The 20,137-nt window shown below is 46.8% G+C and overlaps 1 pseudogene; it reads right to left on the bottom strand.

Moving 5' to 3' along the window:
• Positions 1-8,855: 8,855 nt before the first annotated feature.
• On the bottom strand, positions 8,856-17,204 carry LOC114624344 (annotated as a pseudogene).
• Between the last annotated feature and the right edge of the window lie 2,933 nt (positions 17,205-20,137).

The raw sequence follows: 20,137 nt of genomic DNA, 5'->3' as shown, positions 1-20,137 counted from the left end.
CCTTGTGTGAGTGTATGGTTGACAGGCCCTGGGGCCCTGCTTTTCCTCAGAGCTGACTCCTCATGGCAGCTGCCCTCTTATGCTCGAGGTCTGAATCAGGCATTTCCAGGTTCTCGGTGGTACACACACAGAAGAAAGAAAGCCTTAAAGTGTTGCTATGGTGAGTAGACACACGGCATGATGCAGGTGGGAATCCTGGGTTGCTTGCAAGATGCCAAGCACATAGGAGAGGGATGTGTGCACGCTGCAAGCCAAGTGGACTCTAAGGTCCCTAAACTGTCCCCGGTGCTCACTGGCCTCACCTTCCTGCTGCTCCCAGGTCAGGGTGTCCTGAAGAGCAGGATGAGGAAAGCTGTCTCCTTCCATTCTTCCTGGCCAATGCATTAGAACCCATCAGAAACTCCAGTACTTCTGGGTGGGGGCGGGAACGGTAAGTTTGTTAAGTGAATGCCTTTTCTTTTGGAAAATGACTTGACTGCAGTAGAGTACATAATGAGCTGGGCCAGTGTGAGTTAAGGCAGGGACGGTGAACCTACTCTTCAGAACAAGGAAATGACCCATAATGAGCCAGGTAGGTGTTTGCACTTCTTGCCTGCCAGGATCTGGGTGATTGAGTACGTGAGGCCGCTTTCGATTTTATGATTGAGACACTGAGACTGGAACATGGCTGTGTGAGCGCTTTTGACAGCTGCAGAAATGGTCCGTTTAAAACCCTGAAGCAGATGCAAACAGGCTCTCACAGATGCCAGCTGAAAACTCACTCAGGGCAAGCAGAGCTCCCAAGGAGAATCGAACCCGCTCAGAAGGTAGCTGCTGTTTTGTAGCTATTTATTTCAGTCTGAAGCCTTCTCTCCTGGACAGAGGAAGTGAGGCTCATGACACAAGAAATGTTCAAGACCCACAAGGCCTTGCACAGATTTGAAAAGCAATAAGAACTGCTGGGAGAGAACACTGTTTGGTGGACCTGCCTGTAAGTTGTACAAAGAGCTCCAGTTGTCACCCAGGGCTGTGTTTTTGTTGATGCCTTAGAGTCTCCCACACTCCTGTAAACTCTCACACATGATCCTGTGAGTCCAAGCAACCTGCTAATTCACCAAACTAGAAATGGTGGAGTCCTTTCTTTGGTCTGTCATGCATCCCTGTCTGGGCCAATAGATATTTATTCCTATCTCCCAGAAATAATCATACAACAGTTTCTCCAAGCAGGCCTGGGGCCAGGAGGCCAGATGAGGTAATGAATAATGACAGGAACCCAGTGCTACCTAGTACAAGCACACCCCAGTACTGCACAGGACAAACTCAGGCAACAAACAAACAACAACAACCAAAAACAAAACAAAACAAAACAAAAACAGTACTTGTGAGCAAAACAGAAACCTGGTTTACTACCTACAGCCCTGTGTGGTGACTCATGGCTGCAAACCTAGCACTCAGGAGGCTGAGGCAGGAGGACTGCTGAATGTTTAGGTCAGCTGAACAATAGAGTGTGTTCCAAACTAGGCTAGGCTATCTATCATGTGAGCCTTTCTCAGTAAAACCCCAAATGGGGCCCCAAGCTAAAGCTCCATTTTTCCTTCCCCAGATGCTTCTCTGCAAACTAGTCCCTGCGTGGGCTGCAGGCCAGCTCCTTCCTCTGTGGAGGGCCAGAGTGTAATAGCAGGGCTCATGACTGTGGAGAGATTCCCCTACAGATGGCAGCCTCCGACATCTGTGATGACAAATTCAGAAGTCTGGCATAGGGCTGCTCCCGGTAACAGGACCGTTCTCCTGTCAGAGTCTCCCAGAACTTTGTTGATGACACAGATAAGCCAGCAGCCATATGTCCTCACCCACTAGGACTACCCCGCCTTACACCTGTTGCTTGGGTGTCATTCTTATTTATTTATGTTGCAGTGCTGTGGGATGGAAAAACACAAGCTGGACAGGAGGAGCCCTAGATTCAGCCGTAATTATTGACAGGTTCACCCTTATTCCCAAAACCATGTGAAAAATGGTCACGCTGTAGAGGAGATGGGGGCCAATTGAAGAGGTTTTGTCAGACAGGGCTCTTTCTGCACCATACACCTGACATGGCCTTGCTCAGAACGTTCTTACCTGTTCACACGTCCAGTTGCTTCCTTTGCTGATGATCTTGAGAACCACCCAGCCTCCGGCTCCCACCATCCCACACTCCTAGTCGGCTTCTGGAACGCTGTCTAGATTGGAAGCAAACTGTTTGGTGAGGTTTCCCACACAGCCCTGTTCTTTGCTATCCGACCACGCCTACTAGATCACTAGAACGGCTAATCTCATCATCATCCCGGAGTTGACCTCCTTCGGCTGCTAATGGTAAAGCAACAGCCACATTGGAGCCCAGAGGTTTCTAGAACACTCCTTCCAGGTTCAGGCTGTTGAGATTGCCTTATCTTCTTGGTTGAAATCAACCTCCTACCCTGAGGCTTTGGTGGCTGCTTTGGGGTTGATCGGAGGTTTCTTTGCTCACTGTGCTGTTCTCAGAGGGCAGCTGAAAAGTGGGTTTATCCCTGTCCTGCCTCAGGTCTCTGCCCTCTATCAGAGCCCTGGGCCGGCTAGAGCTGTGCCTAGGCCATGTAGGAGAGCCCGGTCCCCCAAGTCTGAGGTCTTGGCTCAGAAGGACTTGCAGGGTGGCAGCATAGCTTAACAACCAGAAGAGAACTGGCTGAAGTGCATGCCCAGCACAGCCTCCCAACATCTGTCCACAAGCGGGCTGGCTATCCTGTCTGGAGATGGTGGACTTTAGGCTCTGGGCCAGGAGCCACAGGCCACAACTGCCCCATCTGAGGCTGCATTGACAGGAACAAAAGAGCCCAGTCTGAGCTTACAGCCCCAACTTTTCCCCCCTACCAGACCCTGAATGGAGGCAGGGCCTGAAGAATGGACACAGGGACTCTGTCTAGGAGCAGCCACAGGGAGGCCACTTGCCTCACAGCCTGCTGTCCCGTAGTGCTCACTAACAAGAGCTGATAATGTCATAGTCCCTGAATGAAGTGATCAGGGAGGTGGCCCAGGAGACCAGCTCTTCCTGTCCCGACCTTAGCTTCCAGACTGATGGTAACACCCAAACAGATTTCACTCTAGAGGGAATCCAGAGCCAAATCTGATCATTCCAGCTAGGAATTTGACTTTTTGCTCTCTCATAGATGTGTGGAGAGGGTCAAGAGACCCTTATCTTAGTAGCCAGCAGCTAGTACCACCTTTTGTATGCAATTCTGCTCCAATTGCCAGAGTATATAGGCTGGGGAGGACTAGGGGGTGGTGGTGCTCCATCTATGCAGGTATGGAAAAGCCATTGTCCCTGATGGGTGAAGGTGGGGGAGCACCCACACTCCTGTACATAGTCATTCACTTATGCTCTGTAAGGACACCCAATAAATCATTGGTTCCCCAGATTGAATTTAGGTAGAACTGTGCCTTGGTTTGTCATTGGGACTTAGGAGAAGGAGTAGTTGCTGCATACTCTCCCTATAGGAAGTAATTTTAGCAACAGTAGGTTACATCAAAATGGGGTGCTCTCTGTTATAAGCCTCTGATGCTATCTGACACATTCTTAGCTTTGGGGTTAGTGGAAGTGTGGGGTTGGCTAGGGAGACATTTGAAAGGTTTGATAATCACAAGGTTGGACATTGTGGGTAATGGGTGGTTTTCAAAGGGACTAAAAATAGATCAAGATAATTTGGCTCTGGTCTGTGACATCTTAACATGAGCTTCAGTCATTGGACCTCTGGAATCTTTTAAGTCACCTGCCGCTTTTCTTTTTTCCTGATAACTTTGATTTAGGCTGGCCATTGGTTGAGCTATCTTGGAAAGAAAGCAGTGAGTCCCTGCTGAAGGGGCTGGGGCAGGGAGGGGCTCATGCACCCTGCAGGGCCCAAAAGTAACCTTCTGAGAGGCTTCCAGGCTCCTTGTCCCTGGTGTGAGGGACAACAGTGTCCAGCCTATACCTTTCCCGGCAAGTGGAGCAGAAGAGCAGGCCACAGGACCTGGGGAACCCGGGACACTGCAGAAGGGCTGGCTAATGGGTGGGAGGTGCACTGAGCAGAAGAGGATCCCTGTGGCATCTGGGTCCAGTGCCTGGGCTCAGCATGGGGTACCATTCCTCTCTGCCTACCCAGCCAGGAGTCAGGCTCCACCCTGCTGAGAAGGCTTTCTGCAGACATCAGGAAAGGGGTTATTTCTCAAATGAGGGGAAATGAGGCAACTCCTTCAGGACACAGGGCCCAACTCCAGGTCTGGCACCATTCCCAGCTTTGTGTCCAGTGCCACCATGCCCCCACCCTTGTCCTTAGTCTCCTTTGGAGCCATGGTCTATCATATCCAGCACGTACAGGAGCCAGCCATTGGGTCAGAGGTCAAATGCTTCACGACCTTGATTGCTATTTTTTACTTTTGAGACTGTTCTCATGCAGCCCAGATTAACCTCTATCTCTAATATATCCCAGGAGGACCTTGACCTTCCCACCTTCCTGTCTCAGCTCTGTTAGAATTACAGATGTGCATCACCAAACCTGGCTTATGCATGGAACCTGGGTTTTGTGAGGGTTAAGCCAGCACGTTGTGAACTAAGCTCCACCCTGAGCTCCTCTCCACTCCACTGAATCCCTTCCACCGGGATAGAAGGACCAGGAGGTGTCATGCTATACCCTGAGGGTGACAAGAGTAGACAGAAGAATCACCCCAGTTCTAACGAAACCCTCTGAAATTCAGACTAGACAGGAATATGGTGACTAAGGTGAACCAGAGTACTGTGCCAACCTCCAGGTCCTACCATCAAGTTCCCAAAGTATTTCTGTCGGCATTGAAGGGACAGAAGCACAGTTCCATGTGGTCACCCTCAGCAGCCTTCAGAATCCCTAGGTTCTTAAGGACCTCAACTCTGGCCAAAGCAGGATTTGTGGCTTAAGACACCAAAAAGAATTTCATAACTAGCTACTATGAAACAAAGCCGGCTTTATTAAAGCTATTTTAATACAGGCCTCAGTGTGAGGACTAGGAGAGGTGCTAGGACATGCCATAGGCTTCCTATAAAAGTCTCAGAAAGTATGACACGCTCAAGTGTTACCCTCTTGTTGCCGAGATACACCAGGGCCAAAAGCAACTCTAGGTAGAAAAAGTTGATTTTGACTTCTGGTTCTAGAGAAGTAGGAACAGTAGAGAATGTAGCTGGCTGGATACATTCTCATCTCCACTCAGGAGGGAGAGAAAAGGGAGGACTGCTTGTGAAGCTATAAACCCTCCCCGCCCCACACACAATAACATACTTCCTCCATGAAGGCTGTACTTCCCAAAGGTTCCATAACCTTCCCAAACAAGGCCACCAGCTGAGGACCTGAGAAGGCTAGGTTGACTCCATGACTGGCTTCAAATTGGCAGTTCAGGAGACTAGACATAAATCTCTGTTGCCAAGAATTGGGCAATTCCAGGCAAGTCTAGGCCTCAAAAGCTGCCCCACCACCTGGCCTGAGGCAAGGACAATGGGTCAGCAGCAGTTTCCCAGACCTCCCCCAGCAAGTTTCCAGGCAGAAATGATTGTTCTGAATTAATGATGTGAGTAGTGGCTCTGGTCAGAGCTGTGGGAGGGCACACATCACTGCCCACATTCCCCAACATGGAATCGTCTCATCTTTCACTCTGTCCTTCAGAGACTGGTCCAATGCAGACAGCCTGCTGATCTTGGGCAACTCTGGGCTTCAATTCTCCCACCTTTAACACTGTTTGTTGCATCCTACATGAGAGACACAACAGCGGCCCCTTGCCCTCGTTCCTCCAGGTTCCACGTTTTGCACATTCAAGCAGTCACAGAGGAAAAGTTAACAGTTCTGAATGCTGCAGACCCTTCATGACCACAGTCCTGGACAGGCCAGCAGCTGTTTAATCGAGTAATTATTAAACAAAGGACTTGGCAAATGGAGGATGTGTCTATGTTAATATCAGACCATCTTATACAAAACACTCAAGTGCTTCTGGATTCTGACTTCTGCAGGGTATTTAAGGATCACCTGTCCTAAAGCGCAGCTCAGTGGCTTGAGCTCTTTAGGGTTATGAAGTTCCAGGGAATCAAATAAACAGAACAAATAAACAGAAATTAATATTAGGTCCTATATTAGGCTGTCACTCAACTCCTAGCTGTTTGGATGGACAGTCAGCTCAAGGGTTAAGAGATGATGTGCCTCCCAGCCAGGGTGCCTTCTCCTTGTGGTTATGACCCCACCTGGGACAAAGATGCTGGGGCCAGAAAGAAGTGGCACTGGAAGAGAGATCTGCAGATGGAGGTCCTGGAGTAGTTATCAGTCCGTCTCACCAGCCAGCTTCCCAGCATAGGTGAGGATTCTACCTGCCACTCAGCAGGAGCCAATGCTCCAGGTAAGAGGAAGAGAGAGGCACCTCACTCATGAGAGGAGGAAGAGTGGGCACCCAGGGAAAGCTTCAGAAGCCCATTCTACTGTGCACTGAGTTCTGAGGCCCCTACTCACCACAGCTTCAACAAAATACCTAGAACTCAAGTTTTCTGAGAAACATGTACCTGTTCACTGTGTGTTCAGTCTGTAAATGCACCCAGCCTCTGTCACAGATTTCATGTTATTTGCAGATGCAATGTTCCTTTGGCCATTTCCGGCTGTTTTGAAGTTAGATTTCTCACCAGTGTGTTCCCAGGGCTTAAAAACCACTTCATTATGAAATCAAGTGTGTGCTAACTACAGTGGGCTAATGGAGAGGAGGACTGTCTTAGTTACTGTCCTATTGCTGTGAAGAGACACCATAACCATAGCAACTCTCATAAAGGAAAACATTCGGCTGGGGCTGGCTTACAGTTTTAGAGGTTTAGTCCATTATCCTCATGGCCAGGAGCACACACGGCACAGCAAGGCACGGCACAGCAGACATGGTGCTGGAGAAAGAACTGAGAGTTCTACATCTTGATCCACACGAATCAGAAGGAGACTGTGTGCCACACTGGGCATAGCTTGAGCCTACGAGATCTGAAGGCCCACCTCCACAGTGACACACTTCCTCCAACAAGGCCACTCACACTCCAACAAGGCCACACCTCCTAATAGTGCCATTCCCTATGGGCCAGGCTTTCAAACACATGAGTCTATGGGGGCCATTCCTATTGAAACCACCACCCAGCCCCATTGCCATAGGTTCCTCCATGGAGGCCCTGCTCCCCCTCTTTCCCTTCTTCCTCTCCTCCATCTACTTTTCATTTTTTCCTCTTTCTCTTCTTCTCCCATTTCTTCCTCCTTCCCCTCCTTTTTTCTTTCTCTTCCTTCTCTTCTTCCTGTTCACTGTCAACCTCTTCGTTCTTTTCATCTCCCTCTTCCTTTCCAACTTCCTCATTGTCATCTTCCCCTTCCCCAATCTTCCCTTTTCCTCCTACCTTTTTTCTCTTTCTCCTTTTCCTCTTTGCTTCCTCATCCTCTTCCTCTTCCTCTTTCATCATCATTATCATTGTCCTCTTCTTCTTCCCACCAAGGTCTTCCTATGTAGATGTGCACATTCTTGCACTTGTCCTAATTTCTGTTGCTGAAACAGAATAGCCAAGACTGAGTGACTCCTGAAGAATAGAAGGATAATCAGTTCAATGGCCTGGAGGCTGGGGAGCCCGCCAGTGTGAAATCAACATCTTCTTCCTCCCTTTTGATCATGTGACATACCACAGCAGGGCACAGGGCATTGTGTGGACACAGTAAGTGTATCAGCTCAGTCTCTCTTTCTTGTCTTATAAAGCCACCGATGCCATCAAAGTCCACATCCACATGGTCTCATTTACCCTAATCACTCTATCCCTAGATGCTATCAACATGAGACTTTGAGGATGAAATTAATGACACATGATCTTTGTGCAGTCCACATACCTAAACTCTGGAACTCATGCCTGGAAACTGACCTGAGCCCTTTGGTTGCAATTTCTTTGCACAGGACTCTTCTTTGCTCTCTGAGGACTAGCCTCACTCTGGCCTTCTGGCCTCTGGTCTTGGCTCTGGCATCCCATTACTCACCTCTTAGGGCCTGAGCTCTATCTGTGCTCTTTGGTGTCTATCTGTAATCAACATCTCTTTCCCAACTCAGGAAACCCAAGTCTCTGCATCCCTGGAGCAGGGCAGGGTCAGAAGCCACCAGGTACCCAGGGGAAGCTGCTTGGAGAGGCGATAAGATGAGGTAGGAGGGAACATTCAGGGTGCTGCTGCAAAGACAGTTTGGGGGCTGAGAGATGACAAGATGGAGGACACAGACTGACTGAATCCTCCATTCTGGATCTTCCAAAATAAGGGCAACCCCTGGATTCTTCCCACAGTATCTCAAGACTTCAGGCAGGGTCTGGAACAGCCAAGGAGCCAGTGAATGGGATGGGATCTCAGTGGCCTTTAAGACCAGTTGTCCCATTCTGAGCTACACTCAGATCTGCTGGACATGATGGAAGCACAGGTCAAAACAGAGAAAACCCAGACAGGGTCTGGTGGCTTATACCTCTAATCCCCAGCACTTGGGAGACTGGGCCACGACTGTCATGAGTATGAGGACAGCTAGATTAGATAATGAGTTTGAGACCAACCTGAGCTTCATAGCAAGACTTTGCCATACCTAAACCAAAAACAAACAAAGCCCCCCCCCCCAATTATTTCTGCTTTTGAACCTGTCAAGGGTCTGACAAAGTAAGCAATACCCAGAACAAAGATGCTCTTTAAAGGATTCAGTAGGACAGTTCAAGTTCACGTGTAACTCTCAGAATGTGGAGAGATGTTGTGGTATGTGTCTTCGTTTGCTTTCTTCTTTTTTTTTGTTTTTGTTTTTTTGTTTTTCTTTAAAGTTTATTTAATACAACATAATCTCCAACTTCACTGAGGTGGCTGACCACGTCCACGACCGAAGCCGCCTCTAAACTGGAATTCGGTTGCCGAGCCAGCCCCAGCCTCAGCCTTCTTGTCAGCTCCAGGGGCCACAGCACTCCTTCTCCTCTGTCTGCCTCTCCTCTTGTGAATCTTGCAGGCTGCTCACCCTCTGGACCTTTGGGCCGAGGCCTGCCAGTCTCGGGGCAGCTGCGGCGCAGGGTGGAGGGCACGATCTCTGGAGGTAGGTGCAGGTAATCCCGGAGATACTGGGTGCCCTCATTCGTGAGGTACCAGTAGAAATGTCTCCAAGCAAACTGCTCCTTCAAATAGCCTCGAGACTTCAGAGACTGCATGGCCTTCATTACGTGAAAGTTGGGCACATTCTTGTCTGCCAGCTCGGGGTGCTTGGGCATGTGGACATCTTTTTTGGCGACCATCACGCCTTCCTTAGAAAGGAGTTCGTAGATGGCAATCCGGTTCTTCTTAGGCATCAACATCGCGGCGGCTGCAGGATCCGAGGCGGAGGCTGGAAAGGAAGGGACGTGCCTTAGTTTGCTTTCTATTACTGTGATAAACACTGACCAAAAGCAACCTGTGAAGGCAAGGGTTTATTTCAGCTCATAACTCTCAGGTCACATTCTGTCACTGAGGGAAGTTAGGGCAGGAACCTGGAGGCAGGAACAGAAGCAGAAGCCATTGCGGAATGCGGCTAACTGGCTTGCTCCTCATGACTTGCTCAGCCTGTGTATGCAACCCAGAGCCACCTGCCCAGGGTGACACCACCCATCATGGATAGGACTCTCCTCTGTCAACTAGCAACCAAGCAGCTGCTCAGTTCATGTCCCTTTTCCCAAGTGCCTCTGATTTGTGTCAAGTTGACAAAAACTGACTGACACATTGAGTTTGGATGGTCCTGGAGCCAAGAACTGTATGGGAGAATTGGGGATGGGAATCTTCCCTTGGGTGAGACTTCGATCTCCAGCCTGGTGTTGGGGGCTGTCCAAGTGTCCAGCTGTGTGTCAGATGAGGTGCTAAGGAAGTGGAAGAGAAAGAGCCCCACGAGCCACTGTGGTTGCCTTTTTCTGCTTGGAACTATCCCTTGCAGGCTGATGGAGCTACACACACTGCACAAAAAAGCTAATTAAATTCAGAGGCAAATGCATCGTCCAGCATCGATTGCCTAATTGCACAGAAGTCACCCACATCAGACGCATCCAATCTGTGCTGCACTTGCACGAAAGCCAATTAAAATCCAGTCACCTCCAGGTCACTGATTTGTCGCCACCCTGTCTCCATGGTGAGTTTGCATATTAGACTTGTGATTTTTTTTCTTCCAGAGATGTGCAGATGAGAAGGGGGAAGCTACTTTCTGGGAGGTACTGGGGCCAAAGACATCCCAGGAATCATCAATGTAAAGAAAGGCAAGATGTCCTGATCCACCTCTCCATGTCATCCTGCATGATCTAGGGAGGGTCACTTGGACTTTTGTGACCTTGCTGGCCCAGTGTTGGCTCTGACTCAGGTGTTGGTTCAGAAGAGAACCAGACATTCTACATGGCCCTGTTCATCATGTCCCATCACTAGAAGATGGTGCAGTCTCTGTGGGAAGTGGCAGGGGTGGTTTGGGGGTGGAAACTGAGGCAGAGAGAACAAATGGTCTTCTTAGGTCAGGCAGAAAGAGATAGATTCTGACCTCAGGGACCATGTTCCTTTTGACCAGCATGTCAGTCTCCTGGGAGAACAAGATGTCTTCCCAGTGCACTGGTAATCAGTTCTCTGGGGTCATCACATTCACTACGTGTGTGACCACAGCCAGCCATCTTGTCTGGGTCAATCTTTAAGCAAGAGACACTGGAGGGTCCCTCCTTCCTGGAAGAATATGGGACAGAGGGCAGATATTAACATCTTCTATCACAAAGAACAAAGCTTCCATTCCTGATTTATTTTTTACCCAATAATTTGTACAGGACTCCTGTATTTATGTTTATAAAATGCGTATATGAATTGAATATTTACAGATGATAAATCTTACAGAAATTGATTTTAAAACAACTCTTTGGTATACATATAGTTTAGTATTTGTTGAAGATAAAAAACGAATTTGCATACTACTGAGATAAGTGGGCTTGGTTACATTTGCATAAAGAATTAAGTCTTGGTGAAAGTTTGATACTGCTGGACACAGAGACATCAATGCTATTTTAGAGTTGGTCCATATTTTGATTTTATACATGCCAGACCTGAGAATGTCACTGCAAATAAATACATAGTGAAAAAACTGGCAGGAATATTTTCAAAAATTGATGGAAATTCTAACCTAATTCTGAGCCCGAATTAATTTAATGATTTGTATGGAACTATTTTAGTTAGGGTTTCTATTGCCTCAAGGAAGTACTATGGGTGTTGTCAGATTATCAAAGAGCAGCTACAGACAGACAGAAGGCAGAAATAGAGGCTTGGTCCGACCTTGGCAGGACAGTGTTTATTTGTGGCAGTATCTTCGACACTCACGTGCAGTGGTGGCCAAGAGGCCACAGAGGAAAGTGGGGTGTAGCTCCTTATTAAGAACTGAAAGGACTTCTGTAGTCCATGAGGAAAGCTGGAATGTGTAGGCTTCCAGTGTTGCAGCAGGAAACTACCATTTCTAACTCTGAGAGGACACACACACACACACACACACACACACACACACGCAGGAGCATTATACCTATTTTCTGCTGAGAAGGGTCTTTTTTGGTGGGGGTAGTTCTGGGTCCACTGAAGAGGGGTGGGGTTTGGTCATGTAGTGTTAATTTGATCAGCTGTGATGAATCAGGTAATTGCTGTTCTATACTCCTGAAGAGACTTGGGAAATAATTATTAGAGGCTGAAAGCAGACGATTTGGTTACAGAGTAAAACAGATTTTCCCGGGAATGTTGAGGGACAGGAAGGAGCAGTGTCGGGAGAAGCAAAGCGGGCTGGTGAGAGGAAGTGGGCAGAGAATTGATTAAGGGTAACAGTGCCTGGTCCCACTGGCAGGACTGCTGCACCAAAATGAGCTTGCAGAAGTAGCAGGGTGCTACAAAGCATCAAAGGAAGAAACAAGTGAAATAGAGGACTAATGTAAAGAATTGTATCTGGCCTAGGGCGAAATGGATGAAGGTCCCTTTTAGCCAGAGGTTTTCACAGCATCTAAAAGGTCCTTTCTGCAGATGTCTCTGGAACAAATGGAGCTGCTGTAGGGTGAGAGCCATTTGGAAAGCTTTCATGGGACATTTTTGTTTTGGCGGGGGTGTACAGGGTGAAGTCTAGTAAGTAAAACATTTAAGGGACAGGGTTAAAGACAGGTATGAGGATAATAAGGGAAAACGATCAGGGGGAGGAGCCAGAGTCGGGGGAACCAGAAGGAATATTTGTCTGGTCCCTGTGTCTTTAGGGCTCATTTCAAATCAGTTAGGATTTGTTGGCCTGGAAACAGCACTGTCCACGGAGGGCAAAAATCCCATCTTTAGCAGCAATCATACTGAGTCCTTTTTAACCTTAGAGTATTGCAGCAGCCAAAGAGTTAAGCTAGCCCTGAAGGATGCTCAGCTGATCTGAGCTGGTGAGACACAGAGGTTAATTGTCGCAAAGGAGGCTTCAGCCCAGCTGTCTTAGTTCTGAGTCCCAAGAACAATGTCCACAGTGGCCAACAGAAGGATGAGTTGGGTGGACCATGGCCCATTAATCCCTTTTCAGAGGTCACCCAAAATACTTTTGGGGTTTGGGGGCGCTGCTCTCTCCACAACTACTTTGATCTGACATATGGTTGATGAAGGAGCCCAGTCAGTGTCTCAGAGAGAGTCCACCTAAGGGGCCATGAACATCAGTCAGGAGGTAACAACTGTACAGCTCTGTGGGAAACATCAAGGGAAACGTTACAGGAGGAAAACTTTTACATCAAGGTTAGCATGAGTCAAATGCAATTGTACAGCTGGCTGGACCAGGCACCAGAGTTCTGCATCAGGATAAGGTAATTAATTGTATTAGCTCTTCATTTACAGCAGACTCCTGCATAAGGAACACACACCTGGAAGCTTTATAAGTCCCTTAAAGTCAGCATCCAAGAAGTGGATCTGAATAGAAAGTGTCTAAGTGACATTCCTTGCTTTCGTATACCATGAACTTTGTATATCCATTTCAAATATTAAAAATACCAGCTATCATTTAATGAACAAAAAAACAGAGTATCTCAAGTAATATAAAATTTCTGCTTAGAAACAATTTGATAAGGTGAACTTTTAAAAGTTGGGATTTTACTGGGCAGTTGTGGTGCACGCCTTTAATCCCAGAACTCAGGAGGCAGAGACAGGTGAATCTTTGAGTTTGAGGCCAGCCTGGCCTACAGAGTAAGTTCTAAGACAGCCAGGGCTACACAGAGAAACCCTGACTCAAAAAAATAAAATAAAATAAGAGTAAAAACTTGTTCATGGTTTGCTCCTTATCTGTTATTATAAGGAAACAATAATCATGCAAAAATCTATCCTAATTCAAAATATCTTGGAGACCCTACCATGCCTCCTTAATGTAGGGAAAATAAAATAAAACAAACCATCTTGGAGGCCTAAGATTATAAAAGGGAGACACAGTGATAAGCAGAGAGCTCTGTGGCTCTGGCTGTTTTACAGGTGCTCTCTCTGCTGATTTATACCATGTGGTCACCTTAACCAAGAAGGCAGTGAAGCCATTGAGCATGTCCTTTCTTTAGTTTAGAGAAGATGGTGGCTGAGTCACATGGCTGCCAAGGTGGTAGCAAGCCACAATGTTATTCCAATGTGAATCTAGGATATTGGTCAACATGGCAACAAGTCACATGGTACTCCAAGGTGAGCCCACTGGGCACACAACATTTTCTGTTTTACACATGGTATTATATGACAAACTAAGATTATCTACACATCCTTTTAAAACTACACTCAATGAACTTACAAATCCTAAAATATAGACAGATAAAGTTTCAACAGAAATGTTAAAGATAGTAAACAAAACTTAGGAAAAGAGAGAATTCAGAATTAAACACCTTGTCATTTGTGACCTCTGTGGGGTCACAGATGTTTTATGTCTTAGTTGCTCTTAAGCTCAAAGTCTCTGGGCTGTTGTGATTTGTTCTCCTTCTACCTGCCACAGAGGCAGGTGGCCAGTCTGACCCAGGACAGAGACTATGGAGGAAACTTAAACAAACATGCTTGGGTCTAGGACAGACAGAACAAATCACTACTCCAGAGCCTGCCTTCTCAGTAGAGTAGAACAGCATCAAACAAATTTTTAATATTCTCCATAACCAAAAGACATTTGAATCTCTGTAAGACTGAACCCAGTGATCTACTTTTCCATAACCAGTTTAAGTGTATCTGCAGATGGAAACAGACAATCTGAAATATTTTATATCTTAGCTGTTGAAGATACAAGCAGGATTTTCCAGACTTGGAGAGGCAGAAACACAAGTAGGCCAAAAGCATACAGCAAAATAGGCAAAAGTGTTCTGTGCTATCTCAGTTAGTAATAATTGTAATTTTAAAGATGTAAGTTTGGAGACCTAGCAGAAAAGGCAGGCATTCTGGCTCTGGGTGTGCTTGTAAGTCAGAACATTGAGAAAGATCTAAGTTTTCTGGGGGAGGGGGAGACTCAGATCATACTGTCTTCTTGTCTTATGGAATTATTTAAATAAGTTTAGGTATTAAAAATTGAAAATTCTGAATTTGGGCCAGCAGTGGCCATTTTAATTATGGAGTTCCAGTGAATCCCAGACTTAAGGTTGTAGGGCTAGTGGAAGGTTTTCAGAGTTTTTGGTTATGGGCCAGTGGAGAATTCCAGGAATTCTCAGTCAACTTTGGCTACTGGAAAGCTCTTAGAAGCTTAGACCAAGCAGTCGCTACAGAAAATTTGGAGTGGATGAGAGACAAAGGCAAGAGAGAGATCAATGCTTAGAGTGTCCTCTGAGTCTTAAAATGCTTGGAAGGCAAGAAGACATCCCCAACCTACACAATTCCGGGATTACAGAGTCACAGGCCCACTGGAAGGTTCTCAGAGCTTTCGGATGAAAAGCCAATGAAAAGTCAAGCTCCAGTGAGCTAAGCTCTATTGAGGCCTGAAACCTAACCACAGTGTCTTGGAGTTAGGCCCATGATTATCTTGTTGTATTTTGCTATGTTGTATGTGTGAACTGATCAACCGTAGCATGGTCTCTCACCCAAGTCAAACTGAGGGGGAGGCAGTAAGGTGAGAGAGAAAGGAGGGACACTGAGTGAAAAGAGAAGGCTAAGACCAAAGCGGTGATCTTGGGCCACTGGCTGTTTTGCTTATGAGGACAAGAGAAATTTGTCCATGGGTGGGCTTGAGCTGCTAGGAGCCTAAGATTTCCCATCCTGGGTCTTTGGTACCATGTTAGGTCATCAAAGAGTAGTTGTAGAGAGAAGGTGGAAAGAGGCTTGGTCTAACTGTGTTTATTCACAGAGAAAGGGCCTACATGGGAAGATGGGATGTAGACCCTTATAAGGATAGAAACAACTTCTATAGTCTGCAAGGGAAGCTGGGAAGCGTAGTCTTTCAGGAGGAAACTGTCAACTGTCTCAGTTACTGTTCTGTTGCTATAAAGAGACACCATGACTAAGGCAGCTTATAAAAGAAAGCATTTAACTGGAGGCTTGTTAACAGTTTCAGAGAGTTAGTCTATGATCATCATGGCGAGTAGCAGGCATGGTGCTGGAGTAGTAGCTGATACCTCGCTTCTGATCTGTAAGTTGGAGGTAGATAGACAGCAAGGGTGGTCCTGGCATGGGCTTTTGACACCTCAACCTCTGTCCCAGCTCCAATGACATGTCTCCAACACCACACCACACTTTCTAATCCTTCCCAAACTGTTCACCAACCAGGTACCAAGCACTCAAATATATGAGCGGATGGGGGGTATCTCATTTAAACAATTCATTCCATTCCCAGTCCCCATAGACTTGTAGACATACAATAATTCAAAATGCATTTAGACCAACTTTAAAAGTCCCCCCACTGTCTTTGACAGCCTCAATACCACTTTCAGGGCTGAAACTGTTGAAGCACCGGGCAACAGAAGGAGACTTGACTTTTGTCAATCCCTCCTCTTCTCATAGGTGTAAGAAATGAATTAGTATGGTCCACTTTCAGTGTGAGATGCACTTAGAGCTCACTATCGAATCGGGTAGAGCCTGCTTGTCTAGGCACACAGCAAGCTCTTTACCTATGAGCCCATCACAAGGATCCCTCTTTCATTCTGTCCTTACCTCATACCATGCTGAAATTCCTCCTAATAAAATAGAACACACAAACAAACAAAAGATGGAAAATTAGAAAAAGAAACCAATCTCCTCTCACAGAAGACATAATTGGTATGTGTAAAACACCAAAGAACCTGAAAATAAATATAAAAATAATTCCTGAATTAGCATGCTACATTTCTGGAGGGCTCAAGGCAAAAATGGCTGTCAGTTTTCTATAAACAAGCAACTGGAAGAAGTTAGAAGTGATGCGGACTCCAGCATGGAGCCAAACAACCGAGCTTGGGGTCTAAAAGTTGGGGAAGTCATTCAAGGGACTGTATCTGAGGATCCATCTGTGTTCCTGGATGAGACAATCTTGCTAAGGTGCCATTTCATTCCTATTGCTTTATTGATCCAAGCCAACCAATCAAAATCCTAGTAGATTCTTCCACAGATGTCACAGATTGATTTCCAAATTCAAGGTGGGTGTGGCAGCCCACACCTATACCCCAGAAATCTGATAATGGAGGCAGGAAGTTCAGGAGTCCAAGACCAGTTTAGACTTTGAAGAGAGTTCCAGGACTGTAATGGCCCATTCTGCTACTTTGTAACGGCCCGTTCTGCTGCTCCGGTCCATGGGTCAGAGTCTAGCAAGAGAGAGAGTGGGGATGGAGGGGCGAGAGACTCGAAAAATGGAGACAAGACAGAGTCTGATCAAGTCTCCTTTATTTAAAGGAAATCCTGGGTATTTATACCCTTTACCACGTGCCTTGCCCTCGTGGACAAGCACAGCTGAAGACACTACGTCATGCGCAGCGTGGAAACCACGTGCACCTAGCTGCTGGTGGCACTAAACAGCAAAACAAAGTGTTTATCAGAGTGTGCTCAGCTGTTGCGGGCTATTGAAAACAAGTCTCTTGTCAGGGTATATGGCTCAAGATGGCTGTAAAGATGATAACCACTTTCGGCTAAGAGTCGGCTCCCAACACAGGACAGCCCAAGGAGTTGAGGGGATGTGAGAGGTGGGATGTGGGATGTGGGTGGGTGGTTACTCCACAGTTTACATAAAAAGATAAAGATCCTAGAAAAGACACAGCAACAGGAAGAGCAGAACTGAGGGCCTCATTGCTCTAGATTTGAGACAAACAAAACAAAACACAATTGAAAAAATACAACCCTACAATAATCAAGATAGAATGACATTTAAAAAAATAAACATTAGCATTCAACAGGATAAAAGATAGCCAAAGCAGCCAGATGGGTGTGTCATATATCACAAGCCTGTCACCTCAGCACCTAGGCAGAGGCAGGAGAGTCAGAAGTTCAAGGCCATCCTCAGTTACATAGTGAATTTGAGGCCAGTATAGGGTATGTGTGTGTGTGTCTGTGTGTGTGTGTGTACGTATATATATGCATGTGTGTGTGTATGTGTGTGTATGCATGCGTGTATGTGTGTATGCATGTGTGTGTATGTGTGTATGCATGTGTATGCGTGTGTGTATGTGTGTGTATGCGTGTGTATGTGTGTGTGTGTGAAAGAGAGAGAGAGAGAGAGAATATTAGACACATAACATTTTAAACACCTATAGAAACCCTTACAGAAAAATACCCTGTGTCCAAACATAGCTAGACTGGAGGAGGGGGTCTGGGGCCACAACATACAACATGCTTTGAGAGAACACAAACATTTGGTCCAGAATAAAACATATTGAGTTTGATATAATTACTCAGCAGAGAATCACAAATTAAAACAAGGAGACCCCACATCACACTCATGAGCACACTGGCAATACCAGCTGAGGGGACATGGAGCACATCTGAGCCTCACCACTTGGAGGCTGAGGCAGTAGTGCTGAGAATTCAGGGCCTGCCTGGGGTTCATAGCCAGACCTTATTTCACAAAAGCAAAATAAATTGGGGAGGGGGTGTTATCATGAAGCTCTGCCTTTTCTGCCCATAGGACTGAGCAGTCCTACTCTGCTGGCTTTGCCCAAATGAACAAGAAATGTATGTTGTCACCAAACTGAACTATGGCTCTTTATAGCAGCTTTGTTCTAAGTCACCGCCACCAGAAGCTACCACCATGAAAGAACCAGGCTGTCTGTGCTGACACGGTAAGATACTAGCCAGTGACAAAAAGGACACGTTCCCAAGCCATATGGCTAAAGTTTCAATTGCTGGACAAAGCACAATAGTCTCTAGGCACAAAGACACACAAGGCTCTGTGGTTGCCAGGCTGTGGGTAGCGGAGGGCTGAGCAGGCGAAGCCTGGGAAACATTTAAGGTGATAAAACTATGCTGTGTGCACCAGCCTGGCTTCTGGCACAGGGAGCCCTCCACAGCCAGGCAGGACCCTGGAGTCTCACCAGAGGGTGATAGTGGGATTGCCTGCAACTAAAGCCACAGGCTCCTGACTGTGAGAGTCCTATATGCTTACCCCCAAAAAGCAAGTAGCAAGTCAAAATTTAGAGAGAAAATATCCACCCCTATCAGGGCACTGGATTTTTCTTCTCAAGAAAAGTTTAAATCTTTGTCTTTTCTTTTTTAATCCAGTGACTGGGGCATGAGGCATAAGCCCACATTTCCCAGAATCCACAGTGTGGTGTGAATGAGGATGTTCAGTGTGTATATCCACAGTGTGGTGTGAATGAGGATGTTCAGTGTATGTGGTGTGAATGAGGATGTTCAGTGTATGTGGTATGAATGAGGATGTTCAGTGTATGTGGTGTGAATGAGGATGTTCAGTGTGTATATCCACAGTGTGGTGTGAATGAGAATGTTCAGTGTATGTGGTGTGAATGAGGATGTTCAGTGTATGTGGTGTGAATGACAATGTTCAGTGTGTATATCCACAGTGTGGTGTGAATGAGGATGTTCAATGTTTATATGGAGCCAGATGTGCTGTCTCATGCTTGTCTCTCTAACTCTTGAGAAACTGAGGCAGAAGCATTACTGTATGTTTGAGAATAACATAGATTGTATAGTGAGTTCCTGGCCATCCTGAACTGCAGTGTGAGACTCTGTCTTTGAAAAACAAAGCAACCAGGGCTGGAGAGATGGCTCAGCCGCTAAGAGTATTAGCTGCTCTTGTACAGGACCCAGCTACCGTTTGGACACTCACCTCGCACCTCCCAACCATCTGTAGTTCCAGTTCTGGGGAATCCAGGATCCAACGCCCTCTTCTGTCCTCTGAGGGCACTGGAAGTCTCTCTCTCTCTCTCTCTCTCTCTCTCTCTCTCTCTCTCCCTCCCTCCCTCCCTCCCTCCCTCCCTCCCTCCCTCCCTCCCTATCTCTCCCTGTATATCCCTGTCTTGCCCTCCCTCTCTCTTCAGAAATGATATATGCATGGCTCAAGTCCCAGGTTGTTTTGAATGGTCGCTCATGACCCTTTACCCATGTTGGAGTATTGGTCGGTTCCCGATCCTGACAGCCCATGACATTCCAGAAGCAGCTGCTCAAATGTACAATGACAGTAAGAAACCTAGGCAGCTTGGGGGCTGTGTGGGGTTTGTTTATTTCCTTTTAAACCTCTTTAATGTGGAGACATGGATCCAAGTCCCGAAGCCTAGAGTGAGGGGCTGGGCCTGTCTATAGCAGGGTGGGTGGCTCCAGGGTAGACCTGAGCTACAGAAAGGGTCATGCTTTGGAGCATGCTCACCCACCTGTGCCCTCTGTGGGCCAGGCACTGTGGAGGCACAGGGCACACAGGAGTAACAGTTGTATGCCTGACATCTAAGCCTGAGAACAGTACTGGGAGGCCATCGTTGGAGTACCACTGTTGGTTATGGTATCCGTGTACACTGTGCTGCTCCCAGCACATCTTTTAGGTATGCACATCCTTCTCAGGCAATCCGTATTTGTTTTTATGATCTGTCTCGCTGCTGTAACAAAATACCTGAGGAAAGCAACTGAAGGAAGGGAAAGGTTGTAGACATTTTCTCAACCTACTTCAGTAAGCATTCTACCTCCCTTCTAGCCTACCACCCAGCAGAGACAGTAGAAGCAAAAAGTTACTAGGACACAGGAGAAGTAAATGT

Source organism: Grammomys surdaster, unplaced genomic scaffold, assembly GCF_004785775.1.
Source record: "Grammomys surdaster isolate TR1022 unplaced genomic scaffold, NIH_TR_1.0 205, whole genome shotgun sequence".
NCBI lineage: Eukaryota > Metazoa > Chordata > Mammalia > Rodentia > Muridae > Grammomys > Grammomys surdaster.
This window is presented reverse-complemented; position numbering and strand designations above follow the sequence as displayed.